General features: G+C 34.2%; 1 protein-coding gene across 1 annotated transcript in view; it reads left to right on the forward strand.

The window, feature by feature from the left end:
* Positions 1-1,677: 1,677 nt before the first annotated feature.
* Positions 1,678-14,790, forward strand: part of LOC108551847 (adenylate cyclase type 6) — a 92,465-nt gene continuing 79,352 nt past the window's right edge. Inside the window, exon 1 of the mRNA XM_017906175.1 lies at positions 1,678-2,330. The gene's annotated coding sequence lies outside the window, so the exon portion shown is untranslated. The remainder of the gene's footprint in view (positions 2,331-14,790) is intronic.

Genomic DNA, 14,790 nt, shown 5'->3' on the forward strand with positions numbered 1-14,790 from the left:
AAAGAGTGAGCCACGACAAGGAGCAGAGCACATATTGTGAACGAAACCCTGAGGGGAATCGATAAGAACTGGGTTAATAAGATCAGCTAAAGCAGCAGACTTCTTTAACCTGGCTATTATATTTAGAATCGGCGATATGGTCAGATGGGAGACTGAACAATCTTATGGGATATGCACTTAGTTAGTCTACCCCTTCTGGTCAGGACAGTTTTTTTGATACCGTTCACCTTTTGTTATCGTCGTTGATAGGAAATTAATTTTCCTATAGTAATGACATTTTCCCTGTTGTATGCTTTTGAACTTAACTTATTATTACATGTAAACAGCTTACTAAAATTCCAATAATAGTATTTTGTTATCCATTTATATTCAAAATCTATATAATAAATTCATATTTAGGTATTTTATACCTACATTCCGGATCTATATAACAAATCCATATTTAGATATTTTATACTTATATTTAGCTTCTATACAATAAATTCATATTTAGGTATTTTATATTCAGATTTAGCTCCTATATAATAAATTTATACTTAGGTATTTTATATTTATATCTAGCTACTATACAATAAATACTAGGCATTATTCTAGAAAAACTACATCACTTGTTTGCAAAAGCAAATTTCCATATATGCGATTTTCAAAAATAAATCACAATTTATACCTTGTACAAGCCTTATTTATATGTTTATAAGGATGTTAGGAATTATCTTGTTACAAAATCCAATGTGAGCCAAACTCTTCAAAAGGCAAATTTATAAATAAATTCATATTATACAATATCATATAAAATCTCGAAATCTTTATCTCCCTCGCTCCTCTGTAAATTCATGCATGTGTATAGAAATATGCTGAATATATGCCAAATCCGTGAAATCCAAAAAATGTGCATTACATAAACAGCCGGATGAATCCGAGGACAGGCCACACCTCCATTCAATCTCACCCCGCTTTTTCGCGGGACACAATCGTTTCCACTTACTTAATCGCCGTTAGCTGGCGGCTGTTTCTCGACTAAACCAACGGGTTAATCTTCAGTCGGGGGTTGCGTGTCCCCGGTTCAGGGCTGTAGGTGTGGGACGCACATCGAGCCCTGCGCACAGCACGCGTGTTGGAAGTTGTGCTGAAGCCGCGTTGGAAGGCTTAGTCTGCGCGCGGCACTTGTCCGAGGCGCGTCGTGTTCCTCTTCCTCTAGAAGTGCATTCCGTCTCCGATTCATTGACATAACCACGAGGAATCAGTGAATTCATTGCCAAAGAAACCTCTCTTTTCCGATTCACCGTAACTTCGTGCTTGGATCATGGGGCATTACAGAGAGGCTCTGTGAAATTCCTCGGACACTAAGTGACTCTAAGTTTCTTATTTCTTTACCGAATCTTTTCGTGAGTTCTGACCATTTCATGGTGCAACGATTTCAGAACGTTCCTGTAAATTCTAAGGGATCTTGACGGAAAGTTTCTTTAAGGAAAGAGGAATCCCCAGATATCCTAAACGATCTAATCGATTCACCAAGGAGAAACTGAACGATCTCAAATTTGTCCCTGTCAGAAATAAGTACTGTCTGATTAGATTTCTTTCAAAATATCAGGTTTAGTTTAATAACTTTCCGGCTCCTATTCGCGGAGTCGGTTTTTCAACGTAGAAATGAAAGCCACGATAGGGGATCAGGCCAAGTCGAAGGCCAGCTGGTATCACAGGCCTGAACATTGAACAGACGAATGGACGAAGAGTCTCGATGTGGCTGGTTTAGTGCCTAATTGCCCTAGGCTGCTACGTGCAATTGGACACTTTGTTCCAACTGTGTGCTAGTAAATGATTCACATTCCTCGTCTAGACCGTGACCCTTTTTTTTTTCCAAATCATGCGATCGTGTAATTTAACGGAGTCCACCTATCATTTAACAAAATTAGCCTTAATATCGATTGCAACGTGACTTCCGATACCATGTTCGTCAGAAACTCTTCTAGGACCTCTACCAAAGAATTTTGGTAATTTCGAATAGACAATCTTTGTCCTTCGATCGTCTGGAGTAATCGGTTCCTCGAGTCATCGAGTACGCGCGGCAGAAACTGCGTGAAATTTCGCGCAAGAGATAGTGGGATTGGAATCTGAATTTTGAAACCGAAAGGAACTGATTATGAGAATTCGTTAAGGCCTACGACAAGGGGACAGTGATGAGGCTGGAAAAGAGCGCGGAAGATCGAATGGATCCTTGTGGAAGATTGATCAGTGAGCCTGATAAAGCCACCAGAGGAGAGAAATCGTCGTGAAAGGGGCTCAAGAGGGCTGGGAATGAGAATCGTGTCAAGATCGAGCGTCGAGCGAAGGTAAGAATGCTCGAGTTTTATCGTCGATTAGCGTGACTACTCGTTAATCGTCGCTGTTCATGTGAACTGATACTGATAGACACTTCTGAGCATTGTCAACCTGTTAACCACATTGAATCTTCATTAGCATCTCCTTCCAATTTAGGACTAAGAATTCGTAATAAAGAATTAATTCTAGTCAGATCGATTTTAATTCAAGAGAATGCAAACATATTCTTCGAAAATCTTCCTGATACCTAGCAATTATCTCATTCGTATCTTGATTTTCTTGGGGAGCCGAGATGGAGGAGAATAATGGAGGAGAGTGTTTATAATAATAATAAATATAGGAAATATAATATAAAGATAATATAATATAATATAATATAATAATAGGGAAGATTTTATAATAATAATAATAATAATAAATTTATGTTAATAAATATTTATTTAGATAGAAGTTTCTTTTCGATGAAAATTTTTAGAATTTTATCGTCTTCCAGAACAATTGTATTAACGTATAGATAGATAAAGGATTGAGAATTTTTAACTATATCCACTGTTTTTAATTTTGTACGATACTTGCTTAATTGAAAAATATGTTATATTACTCTTGCTGCATTAGACACGAAGTCTTCTGAATGTCTAAAAACCGCCATCTTTAGTCATATACTATGGTTGCCTTTCTCCAGTCAGGAAGGCTCAGAAGGATCCGTAACAATAATATCTTTTCACAAAGACGCATCTTCTGACTTAGCCATTATTATACAACTTTCTATGACACAGGTTTGCTAAAAAATTTTTCTGAGACCTCCAGAAGGTTCAGAGTAAAACACACAATCATTTTCTTTCACGTTATTCATCCAGCCTCTCCTCTGTTACTTCTGTCCCGTTATAGTTTGACCAAAAAGTGTAACAAAAAATTGAAATAAAATATTTTCCAAAGGGTACGATTCGTCGTTCTCGTGCATCTCAGCTGATAGTCTAACCCTGTCACGATTGTACGATGGTTTCAGTCAATCATGTCAAAATTAGACATCGTCACAAGGGAAATCCCTGGTTTTCACTGCAATTGGCAGTCTGTTACACGCGTCTGCGACCATAATCGCTCGAGTAAGTAGTGGTATATACCACGCGTGTGCCTCCCATCTATTATTGGATGCTGATTGACAGGAGCCATTTAGTAACATCCTTTTCACTTCCCTAATTGTTCGATGCTCATTACATCCGAGACTATAGTGAACCATAAAACTAGCCAAAGGATCTAGATGTTTTTACTACACCAGAGCTGCGTTGATCTTGATCTTTAGCTTTTAGATCCCGATCCACGTGCACGTTTCCTCTTCCTTCCACGTTTCCTCTATACTTCTGAGGTTCAATACACGAGTTTGTAATTAGGATCCCGATCCACGTGCACGTTTCCTCTTCCTTCCACGTTTCCTCTTCCTTCCACGTTTCCTCTATACTTCTGAGGTTCAATACACGAGTTTGTAATTGTCCTATCATTTTCCAATATGTGACTCTTTGATTACATGACCATTATTCAATATGTGATCAATTTATCAATTCATTCGTCGCAATTCAGTAGAATTTGGTTTAATTTGTGTCACAAAGTGTCAATTTTCCTATCAATGCTACTTTGTTATCGAAAATGTAGAATTGTAGAATTCCTACGTTCCGAGGAATTAAAGTACAACGACCATTTATACAAGTGTAAAACATCTGACTTGGTTCGTTCGTTCATCGTACGCCGAAGATGACCTCGAACAGGTTTTCCTTAACAGACCTCCCCGACAGATAAAGTCCTAGTTTTGCCATTTGACTTTGAAATTCGACGTTATGCTAATCATACTGGCCGGAAGTGGTCGACAAAGGTTTCGGTTTCTAGTTTAAATATTAATTTCGAATCGTACAGGCTATATTAATAGTTAGCAGAGGCAAGAATCACATTACAATAAACTACGCTGCATTGGTAACGTAATTCTGACTCGTAAATCAGTCTGGTGGATAGTGATCCTGTGTTTAACTGTTCTTGATCATTTGCTCTAACGATCAAACATCATACGAATGATCTTGACGATAGGAGTGCATTTAGGTGTCGAATTTGATACTGACTCGATAACGCGGATGATCGATCCACTTTTTCGAAATACGTAATTATCCGAGTTCGAAATCTTTTGATCTCGGTTCAGAAAGATTCCGGATTGACAGGGTGATGGAGGAAGGGATTAATAAATATGAGAGAAAGGAGTGCAGAGGAAAATACAATAAAGGGAGACAAAGGAGTGATAGCAAGGACAAGAATTATTAAGAAAGTAAAGTCGAAGAGAATGAAGAAACTGACGAAGCAGGAATTAACGGAAGAAATGACAAAAGAATGAGGAACGGAGAGTGGCAATAATGGAGTAAGGGAACTAGGTGATAAAAATTGGAATGAGGAAGATACTGTGTCACCTTTGAGCAGAAGGTACCATAATCAAATGTTTCTTGATGAGCCCTTAAGACATGTCTCTGAAGCTAGCAACAATTTTCTGAAATCCAATGGAGATCCAATTTTCACTTTTGAAGTTTCCATAAAGATTTGCTAAGAACATTTTCTAAAATAATTAAATATTAATAGACGATTCGTACAAAATGTGATATTAAAAAACGTTTTTGATGTCTCGATCAGTGGAATAAAACGACCTTTAATCAGACGACGACTCCTTCACGACCATGAGGGTACCTGCACTTATTGTCACTCAATTTTAATTGACATTGGTTATGTGAACGCAGATAAACGAACACGAGTTATTTATTTTCATTCATTCTCTGTCTTCGATCATTATGATCTATTATGACAGTAGAAATAATTAAACACATATCCGTTGTGCCCATAAGATATATCACCAGAAAAAGGAAATAAATTAGGGAATTAAATTAGAAATGGTCAATATGGTAAAGTGACTATTAACTGTTTGAAATTGTTAATTTGTTCTAATAACAAATAATTGGTTTGCTTATTATTCGTTATTAAGTGAAAAAGCAGGTATCCTAGGGATTTCTACACTGTTACTGTTTCGGGATCACTAGGAAAACTTCCCATTCTACATCTAGCACCCTCAATTGTTATTTGTTGATTAGCGAGGTGAACAAGCTTTCCATTTATTCACTTTCAATCGTGTCCTTTGTGACTTGCTACACGTCTAACCGATTCACACCTACTGCTCTTGGACTGTTCTCCATTCTATTTCACTATGTGGATCGTTCTAATCATCGGAGACAAGTTGAAAATAAACTTGCTAATTTCTACTGCAAAGTTCATAGGAAGTTCTTTCGAAAAAAAAAAAGAATTCGAGAATTCGCTGAATCCATAAACGAAGAAGTTAGGTTATGTACGATATTTAAATTAGGAAATCTTGTATCTCATATTTCTCGAACGAAGATGGCGAATATTTAACGGATATCGTGTGTTCGTTATCAATTTTTGCGCTGGTAAAACTCGTATTTTGAAAGTCGTGGCATGTTTAATTGGACGACAGCAATTAAACGAGCGCATCGACTCGTGAAATGTGAGTTAGGATGTTTTTATTTTTATTCCATGGTTATACGGGTAAGTTGACCACGAGGGAATAAAAATACAAAAAAATAACGAATCGCATATATCGAAACACAGCTGCGGGAATTACAATGAAAACAATTGACTTTGATCGTGAAAATGATTGCGAGACAGTGACTGTTAACGCAACGCAGCGAAATATTAAGGCGATTCGCAATTACTTTCGTTGCTCGAGAATTTCGATTCTAAACGGAACGAAGACACGGTTTTAACAAAAGATTAGAAGAGAGATGTGAAAGATATTCCTGAAAATCGAGAAAAGTCCCTAAAACTTCCAAAGAAAAGTTCCAACGAACGGCCGAAGATCCAAGATCTACAGCTCGAGTAAGAAGCGAAGAAAAACGGAATAACCGTTCCCAAAGTTAGATGATCGTAGGTAAAGTACCCGAGGAGAATCCGGAGAATGAGAAATTTCTCATAAAATTCACCAACTTTGACATAGAGTTCTCAGTGTTTGCTATAGAGAGTAATCGCAACGAAGACTTCATTCCGCTAGATGGACTACCGTTAACCGCTAGTTGAGATTTTCGTGGCGTCATTATCGAGTAAGACCACAGCTTCTCCGAATGCGTCTATTCACAGGGATTCCGGATAATTGCAGCCGTGATGACGTTCGATTTGTCGTCCGACGGCCTCTGACCGGAAGTGAAATTGCCCTTTCGGCTGATTGCCATGAATTCACCACAGGACCATGGAGCAAGATGTATTACTACGTAGTCAGCAATCGTCGATTTATGAACAGTCGGACTTATTTGTCACTAATACAGTGAAATAGAAGTTCGGAGTGGACTGCGTCATGCGAAAGATAGAGGTTAGGTTACGATTAGTATACTTTGAAACAATTTTCGTCATTGTAGAGGTTAAATTAAGTTCGGGTTAACTCTGATCTGGCTTGCGTCATGAGAGAAATATAGGTTAGGTTAGGTGTGGATTGTGCTTTCGAAACATTTTCACAGCGATGTTAAGTTAATTTAGGTAGTGAAAATAAATTTTCAATTTTGGCGGAAACTTTTTCACCGCATATAAATTCACGTGTTTGTAATGTTCTTTGTCCTGATATAGTGATATAATTGTAACTAGATATAGGGGAGAGCTGGAAGGTTGGCATGCAACATGGCACTGTGGTAAAAGTTGCATAATGCTTCGTTGGATTCCACCTCTGATAGACCCAAAATCTCTATTTCCGCGTTTCTAGTGAATATTAGCAGAATAGGTAATGATGTCAGGAATGTTATATTAACGCAGTCTATTTCTCCACCGATGTTTTGTACCTCCCGTTATTACCCCTATTCACTTCAACAGCGTAACGTTTTCTGTTAATAATGAAAATAAATGTCATATTCTTCACTCTATTGGAGAAAGTGGGCCTATTGTACTTATTATAATCAGTTAAACATGCACACCACTCACATACTGAGCTCTGTACTATATTATAAATTCATCATTAATTTTTCTTACTTCTCTTTAACTTTTATCATTACATTTTTATCTCCATATACTTGGACCTCGATATTGTTTTAGTCTTTTGATTTTGTTTCATAAGATTGCGATAATATTGTTGCATACGAATTTCAATCTGTAAGATCCATTAGGTAATTCTCGTAGAGTTTACTTTCCTGAAAACGAAATTATAAGCGAAATTGCTCTATTACTATCAGTTTTCCATAATTGTGAGTTTTTTCAGAAAAGACACGATTTTTGAATAAAATGAAGTATTACATAAAAATTAAGAATGTTAGATGGTTCGTTCTGGTCTCAAAAGATAGGTGAAAGTATCTCGAGTTTATATATGTCAAAAATTATAATTACCCGTACTTCTGAATAATTATAATTGGTTATTAAAATTTAAAAATAAGCCAACAGGAGCACTTTCTATGCAGTATTTTTGCATTTTTACAAGAAGTTCTTTATTTGTCACGAATTTGTTATATAGTATCGTATTCTATAGGCTTCTTTGAAGAAGAAACCATAGAACAAAATTGTCGAAACAGTTTTCAATTTGATTAAATAAAGAAAATATTCATCGGTAACGTGTATACCGGATTTTACCGCCACGCAGTCATTACGCGCGTCTCTAGCCTCGACAGTGCCGTAACTACGCGTGATCTGATTATAAAGTGCAATGCCGCTCACACATAGCACTCTACGAAAGAAAAAAGAAATACAATTTAATATGACTATATAGACAAACGACATAGATATATATGTATTTCTTTCTTGTATTCACAACGATATAATTTATTTATTGCTTTGAGCGTCGCTTGTGATTTTTATATTGTACAAATTATAAATAATCAATAATATATTAATTAATAAACTATTATAAACTATTAAAATTAATAGTAAATGTTGTTTACGTATAATAATAACTGTATGTTCTTCCATGTTAATGTACATATAACAAAGGATAAAAAAAAATGTGTAAAATGTGCAATAAAATATGATACATAGTTCGATTCTTGTTAATTAATGAACTCAATGCACCCCTAATGTAGTTCGTTGATACGGCACTAAAAGATCAAGGACATTCGATCAGCGCCATCTATGATTTTGGATCTAATGCCTCGAAAAATAATAGGAATATAGAATAGACGTGAAGGTCGTCTGTACCCTAGTCACGTGATAGACAAGGACAGAAAGTGCTTAGAAAATGGCAGAGTTGATTCGGCAGTGAAAAATTAATGAATTAATCAATTTTTAGGATTAATTTATGAACTTTTATAATTGCAACGTCTTCACGCATCCTTAAAGAACCTTCCAATATATTTTTGGAAATAAATTTGTTGCTATTTAATTAATTATGAATAATTATTCCACCGAGTGTTTGAACTGATGCCGGACAAGCTAATAGTTTGTCACTAATTACTATCTTTAGGCAATTAATTTGTGAATATTCATGCACGCATTATAAACATCATGCCCTTGGGCATTTTCACGTGTCACTTTTGTTCGCATTTTCCTTCTAGTTTTGCTGATAATAAAATATTTTATCGAACAGCCATACCGCTTGTTGTTACTAAATCACCCACGCCATCAAATAATTATTAATAATAAATTAATTAGCTACAAATTATTTGCGAAAGTTGCCAAAGAATGTTGCCTATAGTTTTAGCTCTACAATGCAACTATAAAAGTTTACGAATTAATTGCAGAAAGTTGGTAATTAATTAATTTTTCACTGCCGAATCAACTCTGCCATTTTCTAAGCACTTTCTGTCCTTGTCTATCACGTGACTAGGGTACAGACGACCTCCACGCCTATTCTATATTCCTATTACTTTTCGAGGCATTAGATCCAAAATCATAGATGGCGCTGATCGCAAATCGCAGAAGCTTGAATCTTATTGGTTATTTAAATTGGTTACTTACTTTGGTTATATGCTCCCATTACATTCGAATAAATCAATTCGGCAGTGAAAAAGTTATATATTACTCAATGTCTGTGATTACTTTATGAACTTTTATATTTGTATCGTAAATATTTTTTTAGAAACAATAACCTCAAGTTTCTCATTTTATTTGCGTTGCGGTAGATGATGGAAAATAAATTTAATACGAAGAGACTGATTTGGAATTTAGCGTTTATGGTGGTGAAACTGATTTTTGTTATGGGTATTGATAGGGTAGGGAAAAAAAATAGAAATTATCTTTTTTTGACGCTTAATTTATTTTTCTTAGAATTAAATTTTTATGATTTTGAATGTAATCAGTTTTGGACAGTACATCAGACAATTTTTGCACAATTATGTGATTACATTATGGTGTATTTAGAAAATATAATTTAAAGTAGAAATAAGAAACTCATTATACAATCGTAGCACAATATTTCTTTGCTTATAAAATCCATAATTCAAAATTTCATTTAATTTTTAAATGTTTTCCTTTTCTTTTGCCCAAAACAAAGGCGAACAATTAGATTTTTTACATAATTGATTCTTAATCATTTTCCATTCGTAAACCATTGATTAATGAAGTAAAAATGTTGAGAGATTCATCCTCAACTTAAAAATTAGGTGGAAGTTTATTTTATAGCAACGTTATATTGAAAAGTCATTTATATTGATGTATCGAGTAACGAAACTGTGTTAAATTACAAGTGATTTAGAGAAATTTCTTATAATTTTACAATTAGTATAAAAAAATACATGAAAACATATACATGTTATAAATATAAAAAATGAGAGCTACTGCATGAAAAGCTTACAGAATACGCTACTATGTAACAAATTTGTGTCAGATAAAGAATTTTTTATAAAAATACAAGGACATGCATAGAAAGTACAGTAAGAGGCTTATTTTTAAATTTTGATGAGCAATTATAATTATTCAGGAACATAAATAATTATAATTATGAATACTAATAAACTTAGGATACTCTCACCTAATTTGTAAGACAATATTGAATCTTCTACCTTTCTTATTTCTTATGTAATACTTCATTTTAGCTAAAAATCATGCCTTTTACGAAAAATTTACACTTTCCGAAAAAGGGTGGTAGGGCAATTTCAATTACAGATTCCTGTTCAGGAAAGTAAACTCTAAAAGAATCATCCAATTGATATTACAGATTAGGAAAAAAGTAAAAATTTGTTGGACACTGTAATTAGCCCAATTTCCTATAATTTTTTCATTGATCTCTAACGAGGTAATGGGAATTGTATGGTATGCTAGTCCCTGTCCTCTTTATTATGTAATCGTGTGTTAACGATGGATGCTGTTCTGATGGCATGATCGTGTGGACACACTTGTTGAACACATTTAATACTTATCCCATAATTTATTTAATTACAGTTTCTGTTTAATAATTCTCTTTTTATATTAGTCTCAATGATAAATGGTCTTGTAATTACTATACTATATATATATGACGTTATTATAGCGCCTACTAGTATTATATTTTCAAATGAAATATTAATCAAAAGCATATAAAATTTGGCAATACTGATGCGTTTACATAATGGAAAGGATTAGATATTCTTTCATGACTGACAAATGGTCAAAGGTGAGAATATGTTTTCATATTTAGAAAATCATGGTAAATCTGATAAATTAAATAAAAGACGGGCAAAACTAATACGATAACGTATGGAATTCCTCGAACCAGTTTGAACAAATCTCATGAAAAGCGAGCTTATCGTCACAAATCTCTGAGCTATAAATATGGCTCTGATTGGTCGATTATCTTTGTCCGAGTCGCTCGCATGTGCATCGAGTTATTGCTACTGAGCAGCTAAGAGGGCTTCTGGGAACTAAAACTATAGTACTACGTGTTTGGAAAACTAAAATGTAGAAGATATTTCATTAAAATCCTATCCTGCACGTCAACAGATTAATATAACATAATAACAAACAATCTACTATTTGTATAATTAAAAGTCATGACCGGAATAATTATCATTTGCTTCTGTTAACTGACAATGAGAAACAAGCATAGAAATATTGAACTAAAACCACGTAAATTTAGCACTATGAGATTCCGCTATATATTTGACATTTAATTTGGAGAAAAGTAATTTTTGCAATTTTAATACAGAAACCATCAACTATTAATGTGTATTTAAATACCTTTCATTTATGCCACATTAATTACTATTATGTATAATGTGGCAGGAATAGAAGGTGTAAATAATTACATTTAAATAGAGAGATAGTATTTAACACGTGAAAATAGATAAATATGTATTTTGTTTCGTTTATAAGTGTTATAATTACATTTTCATTGCAATAGAAATTAATATTAATTTCACTAAAAGCAGTTGTATTAATTCCATCAATCTAGAATCTGATTTTACAGTGCTAGCATCAAGGATCTGGTGGATAGAACTAAACAATTATTAGTGTCTTACTTTTTGTCTAAATAAATAAGTAGATAAATAGTTAACACTAAACCTACAACTTAAATGACCATTTTCAAACTTTTAATTTAAATTTTCGCATTTAGTGCTATCACTCTGGTCACTTAACTATGTGATTTATCTTTTACTATAAATATAGTCAATTTTTCAATATTTCTTATAGTCTAGCACGACACGAGTTTCTCATACCAAACCACACAGAGATACATATTACTTTCGTCACACTAGTAAAACTATACTTGACACGTTCTAACACGAATAAAATTTCCTACCAATTTTAGATAACTTTGATAATTCTATTCAAAGCGAAATAACTATACCCAGACTATCTACAATGAAACGCTCCTCCAATGTACTATTTCTCCTAATTAAATTGTAGCGCAAGGTGTTAATGAACCTGGAAACGGTGTCTTTTTACGCAAGAGGTTCAACCCCAACGAAGAACACCTGGTAGATTTTTTTTCCTCGACTTTCTCGAGCTGTCGTGTAATACCTAGGCGACGAAGGACAAATTGGAATCTTTGAATGGCCCTTGAGAACTCTTCACAGCAACTCGCCTTTGCCACTTGATATCGAAAATCCTTTTTTCTTTATTCCACTTGGCCGATCGAGTCTCTAGCCCACGGACAATTCTTTCATCCCTTGGTCCAGGGTCGTTCGTTGTTCTTCGAGCATTTCCTTACGAGTACATCTGCTTCTCATCGGTCATTTTACCAAGCACTAGACTAAGTTTCTATTTCCTAAGTACAATAGGAGCCACTCGAAACGTTCCCAATTCGACTTCCAATTCCTCGATCACCTAAAAAATTCAATTATGTTTATCCAAATTACAAACTTCAATGAAATGAACTTAACTAATGAACTTACAAAATTTGCTTCCTCCTCTGTCTCAGGTACACAGATATAGAACACAGGTACTTCGTAGATTCTCAGAGAAGACGAGAAATGATCAATCTTCAGGTGGATGAATTTTTTCGCATTTCAGCTGAAAAAGGAAGATACGTGTCAGTTTTCTCGAGAAAATAGATTATTCAATGGAAGATAAATGAATAATAATGGAGTATCTGTGAAAAATGACGAACACGCGCTGGGGGCAAGCGTTACAGAAATAGGATGAAAATAATAACGAAGAGGGAAATAAGTAGACAGAGCTAACAAGTTCGTTCCGTTTCTATTTTTATTTCCGCTTTGGAGCCTCGACCTAATGGATCAGGCCTGTATACACTTTTTCTCCCCTACCTTTTCTCCGTTAACACTTCGTCAACGACGTATCGAAGAATACCCAACTACCTTCCTCGCATTGGTACCATTTTCGACCTATCTTTCCTTTTCAAAGTGAGGAGAAACTGCGATCTGCTTGCAAATGGTGTTGCACAATGAGAAATGAAGTCGCGTAAAAAATTAATGCGCACTGCCTGTCTCGAATCGATTTTCGTTGACAACGACCTAGACTAGGGTGTATAGACATTAGCTTTGTCCAGCAAATGGCTTTCGTGTCATTTGTATGGATAATTTATTTTCCAATTTCCACATCGCGATGAAACTTTCCGATGCGACAAGGGAAGAGGAAAAGGCAATAATCGGAAGTTTCTTAAAAATGATTAGAGGCATCGAAACGAATGGAGACATTATAGGAATGGATTTTTTAAATTTATACAAATATACATAGAGATATACAGAACAATGGCGTAGAATTACGAAAGAGAATTATAAAGGAATTCGTTGTTTGTTAAGGGATGGAAGAAAATGAAATTCTAAGGAATTTACCAAATTGTTCATAACGGAAGCAGTATGGTACAACGAACCCATTGGGAAAATTGCGTTGTTTAGCATCGTCCAATACGTTCGAGGGTGAAGAATCGATACAATCGTTTATAGAGAATTATGTAAAGCGAGGCCTGGCCGAGACATAATTGAGACTTAAATTCCATTGTTTGGCCAAATTAGAGGCAGTAAAGCAACGATTCGTATAAACCCACTGTTGAGACACGGTCGTCATCCTTCACATTCGAAAGAGAGAGAGAGACACAAAAGAAAAGAACTTCGATTGTTTCGATATTTTATTATTTGGACCGTTTATTTTGAAAGTGGTATAAATCCAATTTAAAAAAAATGAGATATCACATAATTTGTGATTAATATGCTGCAAACTTGTTATTTATAACTGGTTAGTATTTAATATTTTGAAAAATGCCAATGCTTTGTTGAATTTAAAATTGGCCAATAAAAGTAAATATATATTATTTAAGTTAAATTTATATAATAAAATTACATATTGATAAATTAGTGGAAACATTGTCAGACTTGATATAATTAATGCTCTGTTCAATTTAAAGTTGGAAAATAGAAGTAAATGTAATATATATTACTAGTTAAATTTATATAATAAAAAAATATATTGATAAATTAGTAGAAACATTGTCAGATTTGACATAATTAATTTATATTTATGAATTGACTACATGCTAACTTTTAATTTGCTCCAAACAACAGAAAATGAACTTCCAGCATTTTCAAAATAAATGGTCCATTTCATTATCTTTTTTACCTTTTTCCATTTTTTTTTTATTACTTTTACTTTATTACTTTTACCATTTTTGTAATTTTCATTATTTTTATCTTTACCATATTTGCCATCTCCATGATCTTTGTTAACTTTGTCATCCTCGTTGTTTTTGCCATTCTTACTAGCTTCATTATTCATGTCATTTTTATGGGATGCTCCAATTATATTTTATATTTTTAAATTATATTTTTCAACTTTTGTCATACTTATCAGCTTTTTTATTTTCATTAAAGTTACCATTTTCATCAGTTTGATTATATCTGCCAATTTTACCATCTTTATCATCTTATGATTTGTATTAACTTTCTCATCTACGTTACTTTTGTTATTTTTACAAGCTTGATGGTCCATGTTATTTTTACCATCTTTACCATCGTTGCCTTTCTTATTATTTCACCGAATTTTACCATTTTTCTCGCCTTTTTTTTCAGACACCAGTATCGTCCATCACGCCTCCATTTT

The sequence above is a fragment of the Eufriesea mexicana genome, unplaced genomic scaffold (genome assembly GCF_001483705.2).
Source record: "Eufriesea mexicana isolate 0111107269 unplaced genomic scaffold, ASM148370v2 scaffold5020, whole genome shotgun sequence".
Lineage (NCBI taxonomy): Eukaryota > Metazoa > Arthropoda > Insecta > Hymenoptera > Apidae > Eufriesea > Eufriesea mexicana.